The sequence below is a fragment of the Schistocerca gregaria genome, chromosome 3 (assembly GCF_023897955.1).
Source record: "Schistocerca gregaria isolate iqSchGreg1 chromosome 3, iqSchGreg1.2, whole genome shotgun sequence".
NCBI lineage: Eukaryota > Metazoa > Arthropoda > Insecta > Orthoptera > Acrididae > Schistocerca > Schistocerca gregaria.
This window is the reverse complement of record NC_064922.1, coordinates 114,608,929-114,625,308: the sequence shown is the minus strand read 5'-3', so window position 1 is coordinate 114,625,308 and position 16,380 is coordinate 114,608,929. Positions and strand designations below refer to the sequence as shown.

The 16,380-nt window shown below is 40.3% G+C and overlaps 1 protein-coding gene across 3 annotated transcripts in view; it reads left to right on the top strand.

Moving 5' to 3' along the window:
* The window catches only part of LOC126355932 (arylsulfatase B-like), a 280,100-nt gene that overhangs the window by 149,638 nt on the left and 114,082 nt on the right, over positions 1 to 16,380 (top strand). Inside the window, exon 1 of one of the 3 annotated variants that reach the window (XM_050006501.1) lies at positions 8,413 to 8,445. The exons of the other annotated variants lie outside the window; for them this stretch is intronic. The gene's annotated coding sequence lies outside the window, so the exon portion shown is untranslated. Of the gene's footprint in view, positions 1 to 8,412; positions 8,446 to 16,380 lie in introns of those variants that run through there. 3 annotated transcript variants of the gene reach the window in all.

The window sequence follows — 16,380 nt, the reverse complement described above, 5'->3', positions numbered from 1 at the left end:
TCACATGATCTGATGCGTACTGTATTTTTTCTAACTAGGGTGCAGGGTAACTGCAGAACAGCAGTAGACAATATTTTTTATCATTCTTCATTACTAGATGGACATTCTGTTAGTAAAGATGTGAGTGGCCTTTCAGACATTGATGAGCAAATTTTACCATTAAAAGGCTTTTGTACTGAAACAAATTTCACATATAATTACAAACTATGCAGGGAAATTAATCCAACAACAATTGAGAATTTTTTAAACTTCGTCAAGGAACAAGAGTGGCAGGATATTTATAGCGCTGATAACATAGACGGCAAATATAATGCTTTCCTTAACACATTTCTCATAATCTTTAAGAATTTCTTTCCATTAGAACGTTCTAAACGGGATACTAGCAGTGAAAGCCAGCCTGGGTGGCTTACTAGACTGATAAGGATATCATGTAGAACAATGTGGGAATTATATCAAAATGTCAGAAGTAGTCACAATCGAGCTACAGTAGACCATTACAAACAGTACTAAGGTCGACGATATAAAGTCAGTTCGTAGTAAGAATATTTCTGTTACTGATAAATCAGATATATGTACAGTATTTACCAATTATTTTCTGAGCATTCATGGTGAATTCAATAAAAATTTAGTTCCTACAGGGAAACATATATCTCTCTTGGCAAATGCCTATCTGAGATTGATGTCTGAAATACTTCTCTGTGAAACAGCCAAGGGGGAGATTAAGTCAATAGTTAAATCTCTGAAGACTAAGGACTCTCATGGATATGATGGAGTGCCTAGCAGAGCATTAAAGTACTGTGCTGCACATGGTAGCCGTGTATTTAGTCATATTTGTAATTTTTCCTTTATGAATGGTCAGTTTCCTGAACGATTTAAGTACTCAGGAGTAAAGCCGCTGTATAAACAGATAGAATGGGCTGATACAGACAATTTTACAGCTATTTCTATGCCATCAGTATTTGCCAAAGTATGTAACGATAATTCATCATTTTATATCACACGATTTGCTTTCAAATGTACAGTTCGGCTTTAGAAGTCGTTTAACAACTGAAAATGCTATACTGACTTTTCTATGTGAGATACTGGATGGGCTAAACAAAAGGTTTCGAACGCTAGGCATATTTTTTGATTTAACTAAGGCGTTTGATTGTGTTGATCACAAAATATTGCTCCAGAATACGAGAAGTAGCTCTCAACTGGTTCACCTCTTACTTTGGCAAGAGACAGCAAACGGTCGTTATTCACAGTGATGAGAATGGTTGTAATGTGATGTCTGAGTGGGGTACAGCCAAATTTGCGAGTGCTTTAAGTATCAGTGTTGGGGCTACTCCTGTTCCTTATTATTATATAAATGATACGCCCTCTAGTTTTACGGGTAAGCCTAGAATATATATGACACTTGCTTGGCAGTAAATTATATTGTGTACAACACTGGCTCGCTTTCAAATACTGCATTTCTTAACATAAGTTCATGGCTCGTAGAAAATAAACTAACGCTAAGTTACAATAAGACTAAGTTTTTATAGAATGAGATTTTCACTCTGCAGCGGAGTGTGCGCTGAAATGAAACTTCCTGGCAGATTAAAACGCTGTGAGAACCGGACGTGAGTCGTGCTTCGGTAGCTCAGATGGTAGAGCACTTGCCCGCGAAAGGCAAAGGTTCTAAGTTTTTATAGTTTCTAACACTCAATTCAACAAAACCTGACGTTATAATTTCATATAATGGGCTTATAATAAGTGAAACTGAGCAGTTCAAATTTCTAGGTGTTTAGTTAGATAGTAAACTGTTGTGGAAATCCCACATTGAGGATCTTGTTCAAAGACGTAATGCTGCCATTTTTACTATTCCAACGGTATCTGAAATGAGTGATCGTTCGACACGAAAATTAGTTTATTTTGTTTATTTTCATTCGATTACGTCGTGTGGCATTATATTTTGGGGTAAATCATACCACTCTAAAAGGATATTTTTGGCTCAGAAACCGGCAGTTGGGGGCAATAAGTGGTGTAAGTTCACGAACCTCTTGTCGACCCCTGTTCAGGAACCTGAGTATTTTGACATTGGCCTCTGAATATATAAATTAATTACTGTCATTTCATGTTAAGAAAATTAGCTTAGTCACAAGAGTACAAGAAAGAAATCAAACCTGCATTTGGATCGGACATCCTTGACTCTTTTGCAGAAAGGTGTACAGAATACTGCTGTATCCATTTTCAATGAGCTACAGCAAGAATTCAAAAATCTTAGAAGTAATCCACGCGCTTTCACATCGAAACTGAAGAGTTTCCTCATGCGTCACTCCTTCCATTCTCTCGAGGAGTTCCTTGAAGAATTTAGCTGATTCTTGTTGTACTACTGACTTCGTTTACTTAAACTTATTACTTGACTTTTGGGCTTTATAAACATTTTATTTTTATCTCTTATTAATTTTGTGTTGTAATTTCATGTACTGACATGTTCCATGACCTTGGAAATTTGCTCCTCCTACCGAACTTGAGGTGTAAGTAAATAAGTAAATAAACATCATGAACATGGGCTTTTGAAGCCAAATATCCACTCGTGGATCCTTGATGACTACACGACACAAACCTTTACGTCTCGCCTGCGCCCGTCAACACCGACGTTTTACTCTTGATGACTGCTGGTCAGACGAGTCTCGTTTAAAATTATATCGAGATGACGAACGTGTACGGTATGGGGAGAACCTCATGAATCCATGGACCTTGCATGTCAGCAGGGGACTCTTCAAGCGGATGGAGGCTCTGTAATGCTGTAGGGTGTGTGCAGTTGGAGTGATATGTGACCCCCTGAAATGTCTAGGTACGACTCTGACAGGTGATACGTACGTAAGCATCGTGTCTGATCATCTGCATGCGTTCATGTCCACTGTGCATTGCGACGGACTTGGGCGATTCCAGCAGGACAATGCGACGCCCCACATGTCCCGAATTGCTACAGAGTGGCTCCAGGGACACTCTTCTAAGTTTAAACACTTCCGCTGGCCACCAGACGCCCCACACATGAACACTATTGGGCATACCTGTTATGCCTTGCAACCTGCTGTGCAGAAGAGATCTCAACAACATCGTATTCTTACTGGTTTATGGACAGCCCTGCAGGATTCATGGTGTGAGCTCCCTCTACCACTCCTTCAGACGTTTGTCGAGTCATATCACGTCTTGCTGCGGCGCTTCGCGGGGGCCGTACACGATATTAGGCAGGCGTACCAGTTTCTTTGTCTCTTCAGTGAAACAGGGTTTGAAAATTATGTTCTTGGCGCCATAGGTTTTTGATTCACAGCCAACCATAAATGCCATGAATAATTATCCAATTATCTTCCCCATGATTAAACAATCTCTTTTCTTTCCTAACATGGTTCTATACACAATTCGTGAACAGTTTGCGTATTATTCACCGAAGGTTTGTGCCAAGAAGATCCCTTGCTGTTCCGTTGCCAAGTCCACATTTTCTATCCCCAACATGTGTATTTCGTAGCGAATGGACTTCCTGTAGGTTTTACTCAACAGTACAAACCTACATTCCCTATGCATGACCCAATTCTACAAACAAAACTTCAATATAATATTATTTAAGGAGAACATAGGTTTCAAACTTACATGCACAAAGTAATTACAGTGACCTAAATTCACAGCAAAAAATGAATAAACATTTACGCTGATTGTCAACCAAAGAATATGGCGATAAGGAAATTACATAATGCAAGTACAGACGATGCTGGACAAAACTGTTGTAAGTTGTTATGAGAAGGCAGCGAAAAGCGTAAATGGACGTATGTGAATAGTTTTGGAATAATGCTAAGGCCAGCTGTAGCTGCAGTTCAGTATTCAGAGCCATATCTTCTTCTTTCCCTACCGCATTTCCTTTACATTCCCAAAAGCACTGCGTTCTCTGTGCAGATTAAGGGTCTCTGAAATTGTGTATCATGACTCTAACTACATAGTGTTGTATCCTGTATGCCGATTAATAGAGCCGAAACGGAATAACGCAGCGTTCATAGGTTACGCTCATTCTCTCTCATTCTTAGAGGTGCCAGGTAAATAAAATTTAATATCACCTCTTTTATGAGTATTGTATCCGGTAGGATAGCCTGAAGTGGTGTGTTTTGTTCCATTCCAGTCAGTAATTCTAATCGATATATATTTTAGCTCTCGTACTCAAGGACAGTAAAAAACACTAACTGCAGCGTGAGAACCGGCGTGACGAACAATGATGTTAAATTCTAATCTTTATCTAGTTGGTGACTCTTGCAATAAATCAGCATTCATTTAATTGCTAGATTGTGGGTTCCTGATCACTGGCTACTTCCAGTGAAATTCACATCGTAGTAAATAAGAGTACAGCCAAAGATAACGTTCATATGTAATACTGCGATATTCCTTTATATTGCCACCGTTTTGAGCAAATGACGTAGATGCATAATGATCTGTTCTTGTACCTTAACCTGCCCCTACTGATAGAAACAATAACACCGGAATAGTATTACCAATTAATTGAAGTACAGCAATAAAATTATTAAAACACAATTGACACCCACGATGACTACAAATCATAAAAAGATTAATTCTCAAGTATCTGACTGCGAGTTTTAAAATATTCGCTAACAATTATTCTACAATGCTCCTGTACGCAACAGACAACTTACTCGTCTTGCCGTTGCAATTGCACTATCAGCAACGTGCTATTTCGAAAGCAATACATCCATCCATGCTAAGTGCAATGCATGTTTGTAACAACTTCAACACCTACTGCCATATATATTTTTTTATAGAAATGATCAAGAGGGGGTTTTGTCAGTTAGCCTTAAACGACGTAAAAAATTGAAAGAAACCAATAAAGACTTTAAATTACTATATTCACAAAATAGATTATTTATACTCTGACAAACGTGACACAGATTTTAATTATTTCACAGTGACTATGCTCAATAAAACCGTCTCTGGCCAAAATCCCTTCTGTGCTCAAGCAACCAACAACTACGTGCAGCAAAAAGGCAAATTGCAAAAAATCATCAAGTAATACCAAAGGCTCCTCCTGCAGTGCTAGCAAGATCATGGTAGGCGGCGACTTCTTATGTCGCGCGGCTTCTTTGCGGCACGTTAGATCCGATCGCTTCTGACTCCTTTCAACTGTTTGCGATAATATCTCAGACTCAGAGTTCGTGTATGCATACCACAGCAGAACCATTGCTCATCTTTGCAAAGAAGTATTAACGTACAAGTTTGATGTTTAACAAGTAACTGAAGAATGTAAATTTGATTCGACTTTAATCCGATTGACATTAAACCAAAAAGGCTCTCTAAACTATTATAAGAAAGTACACGAAGAAGGGAAACTTATGGCTATACTCGAAACCGACCAAAGAAAGTAACAGATATGGAAAACTGCTACTTAAATGTTTGACTCATGAAATTTGGATGATCGAAGGGTGGGTCCGATTTCGCAACTATTAAAGTTCCCAGTAAGAAACCGCAGACATAGCAAATTCCTTTGAATTCGTACCAGCTTCGGTACATTCGGAAAATCAATACAATTGTAGTCGTAAACGATCGGTAGGTCTATGGCCCTGCAAATGTCCGCTTGCGATGTGCAGACGGCTTTTCTGAACAAATCCTTCAGTTCCCTATCCTTTAGATATTTCTTTATTTCAGAACATACTTACGAAAGAACGGCAACTAAGTCAATGACAAAGTCACATATTAGGGTAACAGACACCTAAATAATTATTTTCAGAACGACGAGAACTCCGTTCTTATAAACGATAAATGGAAGCCCGATTACTACATTAAGTTTTCATATATAATCTTTAAAATTCACAGTTTTATTATATATATAGGGTGGTCCATTGATCGTGATAGGGCCAAATATTTCACGAAATAAGCGTCAAAGGAAAAAACTACAAAGAACGAAACTCGTCTCGCTTGAAGAGGGAAACCAGATGGCGTTATGATTGGAGCGCTAGAAGGCGCTGTCATAGGCCAAACGGATATCAGCTGCGTTCTTTAAATAGGAACCTCCATTTTTTATTACATATTCGTGTAGTCCGTTAGAAAATGTGAAAGTTTAGTTGGACCACTTTTTTCACTTGGTCATAGATGGCGCTGTAATAGTCACAAACATATGGCTCACAATTTTAGACCAACAGTTGGTAACATGTAGGTTTTTAAAATTAAAATGCAGACCGTAGGTACGTTTGAACATTTTATTTAGGTTGTGCCAATGTGATACATGTACCTTTGTGAACTTATCATTTCTGAGAACGCATGCTGTTACAGCGTGGCCGGCCGGAGTGGCCGTGCGGCTCTAGGCGCTACTGTCTGGAGCCGAGCGACCACTACGGTCGCAGGTTCGAATCCTGCCTGGGGAATGGATGTGTGTGATGTCGTTAGGTTAGTTAGATTTAATTAGTTCTAAGTTCTAGGCGACTGATGACCTCAGAAGTTAAGTCACATGGTGCTCAGAGCCATTGGAACATTTTTTTTTTGTTACAGCGTGATTACCTGTAAATACCACATTAATGCAATAAATTCTCAAAGTGATGTCCATCATCCTCAGTTCATTTGGCAATACGTGTAACGACATTCCTCTCAATAGCGAGTAGTTCGCCTTCTGTAGTGTTCGCAGATGCATTGAGAATGCGATGACGCATGTTGTCAGGCGTTGTCGGAGGATCACGATAGCAAATATCCTACAACTTTCCCCATTGGAAGAAATTCGGAGAAGTCAGATCCAGTGAACGTGCGGGCCATGGTATGGTGCTTCGACGACCAATCCCCGTTTCACGAAATATGTTATTCAATACCGCTTCAAGCGTACGCGAGCTATGTGCCAGACATCCATCATGCTGGAAGTACATCGCCATTCGGTCATGCAGTGAAACATCTTGTAGTAACATCGGTAGAACATTACGTAAGAAATCAGCGTACATTGCACCATTTAGATTGCCATCGATAAAATGAGAGCCAATTCTCCTTGCTTTCACTATGCCGCACCATACATTAACCCGCCAAGGTCGCTGATGTTCCACTTGTGGCAACTATCCTGGATTTTACGTTGCCTAATAGTGCATATTATGCCGGTTTACGTTACCGCTATAGGTGAGTGACGCTTCGTCGCTAAATAGAACGCGTGCAAAAAGTCTGTAATCGTTCTGTAATTTCTCTTGTGCCTAGTGGCAGAACTGTACACGACGTTCAAAGTCGTCGCCATGCAATTCCAGGTACATACAAATATGGTACGGGTGCAATCGATGTTGATGTAGCATTCTCAACACCGACGTTTTTGAGATTCCCGATTCTTTCGCTATTTCTCTGCTACTGATGTGAGGATTAGCCGCGACAGCAGCTAAAACACCTACTTGGGCATCAACATTTATTGCAGGTGGTGGCTGACGTTTCACATGTGGCTGAACACTTCCTGTTTCCTTAAATAGCGTAACTATCCAGCGAACTGTCCGGACACTTGGATGATGTCGTCCAGGATACCGAGTACCATACATACCACACGACCGTTAGGCATTTTGATCACAATAGTCATGCATCAACAGGATATCGACCTTCGGTAAACGGTCCATTTTAACATGGGTAATGTATGACGAAGCAAATACCGACTGCACTGGCGGAATGTTACGTGATACGACGTAGTTATACGTTTGTGACTATTACAGCGCCATCTATCACAAAGCGAAATATTTGGTCCAACTCAATCATTCATTACGTAGTACACTAATATGTAACAAAAAATGTGAGTTACTATTTTTAAAAAAACGCAGTTGATATCCGTTTGAGCTATGACAGCGCCATCTAGCGCAGGAAGCATAGCGCCATCTGGTTTTCCCCTTCAAGCTGGACGAATTTAGTTATTTGTAGTTTTTTCGTTTGACGCTTATTTCGTGAGATATTTGGCCCTATCACGATGGACCCCCTGTATATATATATATATATATATATATATATATATATATATATATATATATATGAATTGATTGGCGTCTCTGCCCAGTCTCGTCCAGTGTAAACGGTTGTTCATAGATACAAGCTAATCGTATCGAACACTGGTAAACTGTCCGAGACTGCTCATTCTCTTGTGTTCGCCTTAAGGACCAGCTTCCCAAAAACACGATGATATTCTGCTGTCGGCGACCTGTTGCACTCACCCTGTGGAACATAGCATTCGTGTTCTGTTATACCTGTGCTCGCAAGTCTTCCGGCGAAAGGAAAGACATTTGTTAGTTGCGTGGCTGCCGTATGAAGCTGTGAATGAACGCGAGTTTCTCCGCCGTGGCGGGCAGCGTAGGAGGGGGCGTGGCCGGTGTTTTCTCCAGGGTGTGGAGGGGCGGCGGCCGCAAAGTGCCTGCAAGGCGTCCCGGGGTCTCCACTGCACTCGCCAGCTGATCCTCGAACCCAGCGGTCCTCCTCCAGCTGCAGGTAGGCAGCGGCGCCGCGCAGTCCGACCAGAGGGATCCCTCTGAAACATGCCGGGAAAAGCCGTCGTAGACGTTCCTATATAAACACATTCAACCGGTAGCCCGACTGGCATCTTTTTATGCAGCTTTTTCTCGTTACATAAGAATTAGCAACTGAGGAGTGTGACCTAGTGAGACGATGAGTTTGCTTTCTTCTTCTCCTAAAGTCTCTTAATCGTTTCGCTGAAGTTTCTCATCAATGCTTTTGTCTTGGTCCTTTCGTTGCAGTTTCCGGATTGTATGAAAATTGTTGAGTATGAAAACTGTACGAAACGACAGCATTACACGGTTGTGGAGTCATCAGGGCGATCTGTATCTCCTAACTGTCTGAATATCACAGTCCAAACCACATTTTATAAATGTTTTCTATAGCTTGTGTCAGCCCCTACACGCAGTGTTCAGACCTAAAACTCGTCATAGCGTATGTTACGCGTTGTTAACTCTGCGCGTTGACCATTTGCAACAGCTGCTACGACGAGGTTTTAGATCTGATGATGGCCTATATACCCTGAAACATATTTTTAAAAAAGTGATCAAATATGTAAACACATTTATTTAGACAATGTCTGGAATGGATATCCCGTATGACATCACGTGTGATATCAGCTTCCTGAAGACCTCGCACAATTTCAAATAGAAAATTGTTCAAAGCTTCCATTGAGATCGTCTTCAGCCTACTTGCATTCTGAAACAAGTTGCGCATTTAGCAATTATTAAATACTTTACCGTACAGATGTTGTGATGCTATTAATCATGACCACAATATTGTCTTTCTGCACCTCTCTTTCCACCTTAATGTGCCTGGAACGGAGACGTTTAACGTTAATTCAAAATAAAAGAAAGTAACTCTGAATAAAGGAATAGTGATTGGTACATCTCAAGCAATAACTTAAATCATTAAGCTCTTGACACGTAGTTTAGAGGCATACTTGACCGAGTTCAGAAGATTGTCTGACCAAGCACTGGATAGCTGCCTGCAGAGTAGAATACATTATAATCTGACAGAAACTTTTCGCATCTCCGATAATATACAGTAAAGAAACGCCTACGCAAAAAGCACGCGCTGCAAAATTGCAGTAAAGCAAGCAATACAGTAGTAGTCGACAATATTACAGTTATCATTCAACTTCTTTCCGCGTAGTTCATGACGAAATAGCTCAGGGGTGAATGCCGGGATGTGAGTGTCAAACGTGTACAATGTATCGACAACTGGCCACGTTTACATCATCAGGTGTACTGCTGAACTCATCAGTGATCGCTTGCTCCCTTGTACGTTGCACATTGACATCCATCCGTTCGCCCACGAATTGTTTCGGAGATATTACTGTTTATTTGCCCGTCCCCGGTAGCTCAGTGGTCAGTGCGCAATAATATCATTCTTAAGGGCCCGGGTTCGATTCCCGGCTAGCTCGGACGTTTTCGCCACCCCGGGACTGAGTGTTGTCTTGTCCTCATCATCATCATATCTTCCCCATGGACGCGCAAAGCCGCTGGTGTCCAATGGAAAGGCTTGTACCCGGCGAACGATCCACCCAACGGGAGGTCCTAGTCGCACGATGTGACTGACAGTTTATTTGACAATTTTTTGATAGTGGGTCACTACACACTAGATACTGGCCCATGTAGAGAAGACTAGGAGATAAGGTAGGTACGGGGAGCGTTTAAGAAACTGGAAATCACCTCAAGTGAAAAGGGTTCAAATATCTCATTTCAGGAGCGCGATGATTTTAAGACGTCTTCTTTCGCCCTCTTCTTGCTGAATGGAAGTGACTACCGATGATATGTTTCGAGTGTACATGGCAGTTACTATGAGGCTTCTTACGATGTTCTTAAACTCGTCCCTGACGATAAATGACCTTGTTGGTCATAAGAAGAGAAATTAACCTACCCGAAAAAGAAAGCAGGAAGCATTTACCCCAATATCGATTTCGTTATCAGCGCTTCACCGCTCACCTTAGTGGCTCACATCAGCGAATGCGGATGCGTATGCATCAGCATTCCGCAGGAGTGGTGTTTAAAACACTGTCAGACCATCCACACATAGAATCTGTGTTATTTCCCAAAACCCTTCAAGACATATGCCGGGATGGTTCCTTTGAGAAGCCCTCAAATAATTTCCGTACACAGTATTGTCCAACGATAACATTTTCTTCGTCTGTAGTAACACCGTCGGTATTTTCTCCTCATTATCTCCATCTCTTATTACAAATACAGCTGAAAAATATCCATACCACCACACTAAAATCCGCTGCCAATAAAAAATTCAAAAAGGCTCTAAAATGACTATTTCATATACTATTGAATATACTTTTGTTGTGAATGACATGAAATCAGTTGTAATGGTTTGGAAGGAGAGTAGGTATGAATGCCATACAGCGCTCTAATTGTCTTTTTTTCCTTTTGAACGTTCCCTTAGTGAAAAAACTTCCTCGGAACTTTAAAGTCGCCCTCGATACAAAAATCGAGACCAGTGACATAATTTAGCGAACTAGTGAAAGGCAGATCCCTGTAACATACTACTAATTTTTGGTAATATGAACGACTGTCGATAACTTATGTTCTACAAACACTTTAGCAGGTTTCTGAAGATTTCTGAAGTAATCAATGTCACAGGTATCTTGGAAACAGTTAAAGAATTACAGTAGTAGAGTGATAATTTAGAGAGAATAGTAGACTCTCGCAAAGATTAATTTAATGGAAAGTCACCAGCAATTAAGTCCACTAATCACTAGACAAATTAATTTAGACTTTCCTTTCAAATTGAAAGGATACTACTTTAAGAAATGAATGTTTCATTTCTTTCCCAAAAATTATCTTATCTGCGTTATTTGGTTACTGCCACCAGTTCATCCTCGTGTGAATCAGGGACTAGTATTTTGGTTCAAATTTGGCCATTTTCGCATGTTTTCTTTATACTGTGAAGTGACTGTAAAGGAGAATCGGACAAAGGCTGGCCGCCACCACTTCAGTGCTCCTGTTACCTGAGATCATTTTCGTGGTACTTACACAGTATCTTCTATGCGCCATTAGAAATCCTAATGAAAAAAATTCAAATAATCTGTCACTGCAGAAAGTTGTGCAGTAACTCCGTAGCGTAGTCTGTACGTAACTTGTAAGGATCGTGAAAGGTGCTGACCCGGAACACTCCTAAGTAGATCTGATTGTTGCTGTCAAAACTGCTAGACTTGGTATCACTGACGTAAGTGTTGCAGTCAATTGGAATCACTGTAAACCTTACAAATATTGTATATACTAGCACGTGAAATGCGCAGATACCACAATAAAATGAAGATGGTCTCAGGTTTAGGGACAGCAGCTCAAGGTTCGTAACATTTTTCTCATTTCTATGTTTCCTTGAGGTTTTTAATATATAGATCATTTTGTGACAAGCGGTGCAGCCTTTTATTGATGTTCCTGGTTTCAGAAGGAGGGACAAGTTTTTATAGACTGGTGGTGTGTAATGTATTTCTAGGCAACAAACGCTATAGCCCTTTCAACACTTAAGATAACTGACAGATTATCTACCTTTCAACAGTTGCGGCTGATGAAGTATTCCTGATATCACAATTACTTTCTGCTTCAGTCACTCTGTACGTACCATCTCCTCTGATTGTTATAGTCATGATAGCATCATTGGGTTGATATTTAATTTATAATGATTAATTTACTTCAGGACGCAAAAATTTTCTCGTAGTGAGGTTACAGACGCATTGTATCTGTTTTAAAAAGGTTTTCGTTTTGATGACGGCGATTGCCCAAGTGATAAAAAGTCGTGTGAGATATTTAAATAAATTTCAGTTACAGAATGAACATGTTCATAAATGAGCTTTATAGTTCACGCTCAAAAGAATGTTATTAACACTAGTATTTTTAGCTATAAGCTGAGAATGTGGGGATTACTTTGAAATCCGTGTCGACTTGTGCATATTGAAAGTTGATAATGTGGTAGCCAAGGTATCATTAGCAGGTGATAACAGTAACTGATAAATGTGACACCTATGATTCGTGTTAGATTCCTAAAACTATACCTGATCTGCCGATCTGAGGAGGGCAGTCCAACCGAAAGCGCCGATTATTGATCGTTGAATGTTTACATTACTCAGTCATGTTCTTAGAGAAGTAAACTCAACTACGGAATACGGAGGACAAGGAAGATAATTTCCCCTCACGGACCCCTGACGCCTACGTACTAGTTTTGTGTCAAGTTGAAAACGCTGTCACAAATGGTGCCATAAAGCGGACTTTAATGTCGTCATACTTACGTCCCATAGACCATCACGTCATTAGAGATGGAGCACAATCTCAGATTCGACAAGAATGGGGCTGTTTGATAGTTTTTAATTAATAATCAATCAGCCACGTCCACCTCAACTATTCGTCTACATCTTTCACTATTTGGCCATGTCACTCCTTATTTGAATACACGGAAGATATCACATACACTGTGTTACGCGTAGTATACTGTACACAATTCTCTTACGACTTTCGCTGTGTTACCTAGAACACTTCATTTGTTATAAGAATAGTCGTTTCACAAACAATGCAATATGAGCGCTAATGAACAAATGATTGTCGTGCGTTCTAAACATAAAACTATTCATTCAGTGCTCTTCACGTAAGTCGTGAATTTACGTTTCTCATTAAACAGTGGGTACGAATAACACGGAATCAATGTACAAAACTAACTGTCTATCACCAAGCCTTACATGGAGATGATTCTCAGTTTCTCGTGCAACATAGTGAAAGGGTAGAGGATGTTCAAGTGGACATGCACACAAAAGCATTTGTTTTCCCAAAAGCAGTTCCCAAGATTGCCAGAAGTGCTTTCTTTGAAATGACTAGGTCCAGTTGCTTATTCATGTACTGAACTAACGTTGAACCTCTAACCACCTTACCTAGCGTTCCTACAGTCTTGAAGTCCAAGAAAAGTCAAGCCCTAATCTTGTCGCAGACCATTTTACGCTAATGTGCTACACGTGTGGCATGATAAAAGCACTTTTCTGTCGTAATCTGCGACGACAGTTTGGTAGTATTGGCCGCGATGGAAGAATAAGCCACGGCTGGTCTGTGACGTGACATAGCCGATCGCCGGACATTATTCTTAATGAACAACTGTTCTCTTGGTTTACATTCATTCAGTAAATATTGTGTGTGTACAGCGAGATCGAGTTACACGTATGTCCGACCGAATTCGTATTCTCAATGTAGTAGTCAGAGCTGTACTTTTAACAGCTTGTATGTAAATATGAACTTCGAAGATATATTTTTAAACAGTGAGTTTAAAAGGACTATCAAAAACCATGTTTCTAACAAATCGTGGAATATTTTTCAGAAGTAGAATTGCTTCATGCCGCAGGTCTTTGAGAAGCTATATTCTCACCTTAGAACAACGACCAAGTGTGTACGATTATTTATCAAATACACTGCACGATGTTAAGTTTATCGCCATTCTCATTGTACTTCTTCTCCACTTTCACAGAAGATAGCTCTGTCGCCAGCGAACCTTATTAACATCCTTTCACCCCGAATTTTAAGCCAGTTATAGACCTTTCCTTCATTCCGGTCGTTGCTGCTTCTCTCTATAGACTACACAGCAGGATCGAGACACGTCAAACCTGTCTTATACCCTTTTCAATCCGAGCATTTCGTTCTTAGTCTTCCAGCTTCACTATCCCCTCTTGTTTCCTGTACATATTGTTTATTACTCCTCATCCCTACCCCTTACTTTTATTTTTCTCAGAATGTCGAATACCGTGCACCATTTTACATTGTCTACAGCTTTTTTTGGTTGGAAAATCCTATGAACCTGTTTTGATTTTTCTTCAGTTCTTCTTCCGTTATGAAGCGAAAGAGAACTGTCTCTCTGGCGTTTTTACTTTTCGTAGAATACATATTTATGGACTCTTCATATGAATGAACTGTACATATAGCTGGATGTCCGACACACCTGTGGCTCCAGTTAAGCTCTGAAACGCTCTCTTTATAGGATCACAGCCCACTTATAACTCAAGCTACTTCTAAAATAGCGATTACGTTGCACGTACAAAACACCTAGCGACAGTTCTTGAAAAACGTGAATTATATCAACTAAAATCTCCTGTCACAAGAATAATAATGGTTGTTAATATGAAACTTTCTTATCATGGAATGTATTATAACTTATAGGGCAGTATTGTGAAAGATAGGCCAGGGCGGCGATTCTATTCTCCAACCATTGTAGTATCTTTTAGTATCCTGAAATGCTAAAGAAAATTTTAAAATGTATTCAAAGCATTTTATTTTATGACTGCTCTATAGACTTGTATGGCAGACAAAATTTAATGTCACCAGTGATCAGTTTCATCATCTGTCTTGTTTTTCCAGTATAGACACGGTTTGCCATCTGAGGATGATCACTGGGAATTGGGGTCCATATTTCATAGGTATCAGTTTTAGTGCCTCACAGAAATTTCTCGCGAGTAATTAACTGATAGTTCTGTGCTTAATACAACAATTGTTACGAGGGAATGCAGACATATTGTTTATTTTTACACAACATATAATGCTAAGTCTGTGAATTTAAGTGTAACTTAATTGTTTTTTATTTCGAATTAATAATATTACGTTTCTATGTGTGTGCTCTTGTTTTTAAGTGGGAGTGACAAAGAGTTTCGTGCCATCGCTTTAATATGAAGCTATCTTTTACAGTTAGTAGGATTTCATTCATATGTTTTGTCGAAAACCTGATGATCTTAGTGATAGTAGTAACGACAGTTGAAAGTACCATTGCGTGATATGTTTATGCTGAAAATGTCGGAGTTTCTGAAGGGGAGAATGCCACAATTCCATCACTACTACACGAGACGACCTTAGTTTTACAAAGAAACTAAGAAAACTCAAATCAAATATTTTATTATTAACCATCACGTAAAAATAGTTATACGATTACTGGAGACGTACTTCCTGTCTTCAAATCCTAGGGCGTAAGATTTTTTTTTATCAGAAATGAGGTATGTACCTATATTACGTTGACATGGGGGCTAAGTGGACTGGAGACTTCAATGCTACGTTGTGTAGGCAACACAAGCAATTTGCTGTTTTATCGGTGCGTATACGAACAGGATGAAATACCAAGAATATTTTTGTTGATATGTAAACAATACTTTTATTCACTCGACTTACATTTTTTCTAGAAACGACATACGTACACGCTGCGAAGGTGAATTGTCTAATTCTTACACATTTTCTAGCACCGAGTTGCACCGGCTATAGTATTCGAAGCGATTAGCATTTCAGTGTGTGTGTGTGTGTGTGTGTGTGTGTGTGTGTGTGTGTGTCTGGATCTGAAGGGCGCTCCACGGCGAGGTTATCAGCACCCTTACACTCATTAAAACAAACAATAAGCATTTGATATTTCTCCTTCTTGGTCCAGTCAGCTTATCAAAACATAATTGCCACGACGCCCAGATACCTCCAAGTAATCAACATAAGGAAATAGGCACAAACCAAAAGTTGACAGTGCAATGAAATCTGCCTCCACTTGTAGCCAAAACGACCGTAGTTTTATCACATATGACACGGTCATCCACTCAAAAGAATTTTGGAGAAAAAGCCTTAGCGGAAGCACCAGACTGTTAGAACTGGGGGCAAGACCCGCAGCTCCAATAGCTCTCCCCGTCTCTCCCGAGAGAGTACTGGCTCTCTCCGGTCGCGGAAACCGGGCACGGAAGAAAATGAGTCGATTGGTACACCCGGCAAGTGTATTGCGCCTGCGGAAAGATCCTCCCGGGCGGTTTCTCTGTCACGATGGCGCCACGTGTTGCTCTCGCCGGCCTCTTGACGTAACCGCCGTAATGCGACGCCGGGCAGGCGGCAGTGGCTCCCGATGAGGCATAGCTCGGGTGCAGCGGCCGCGACT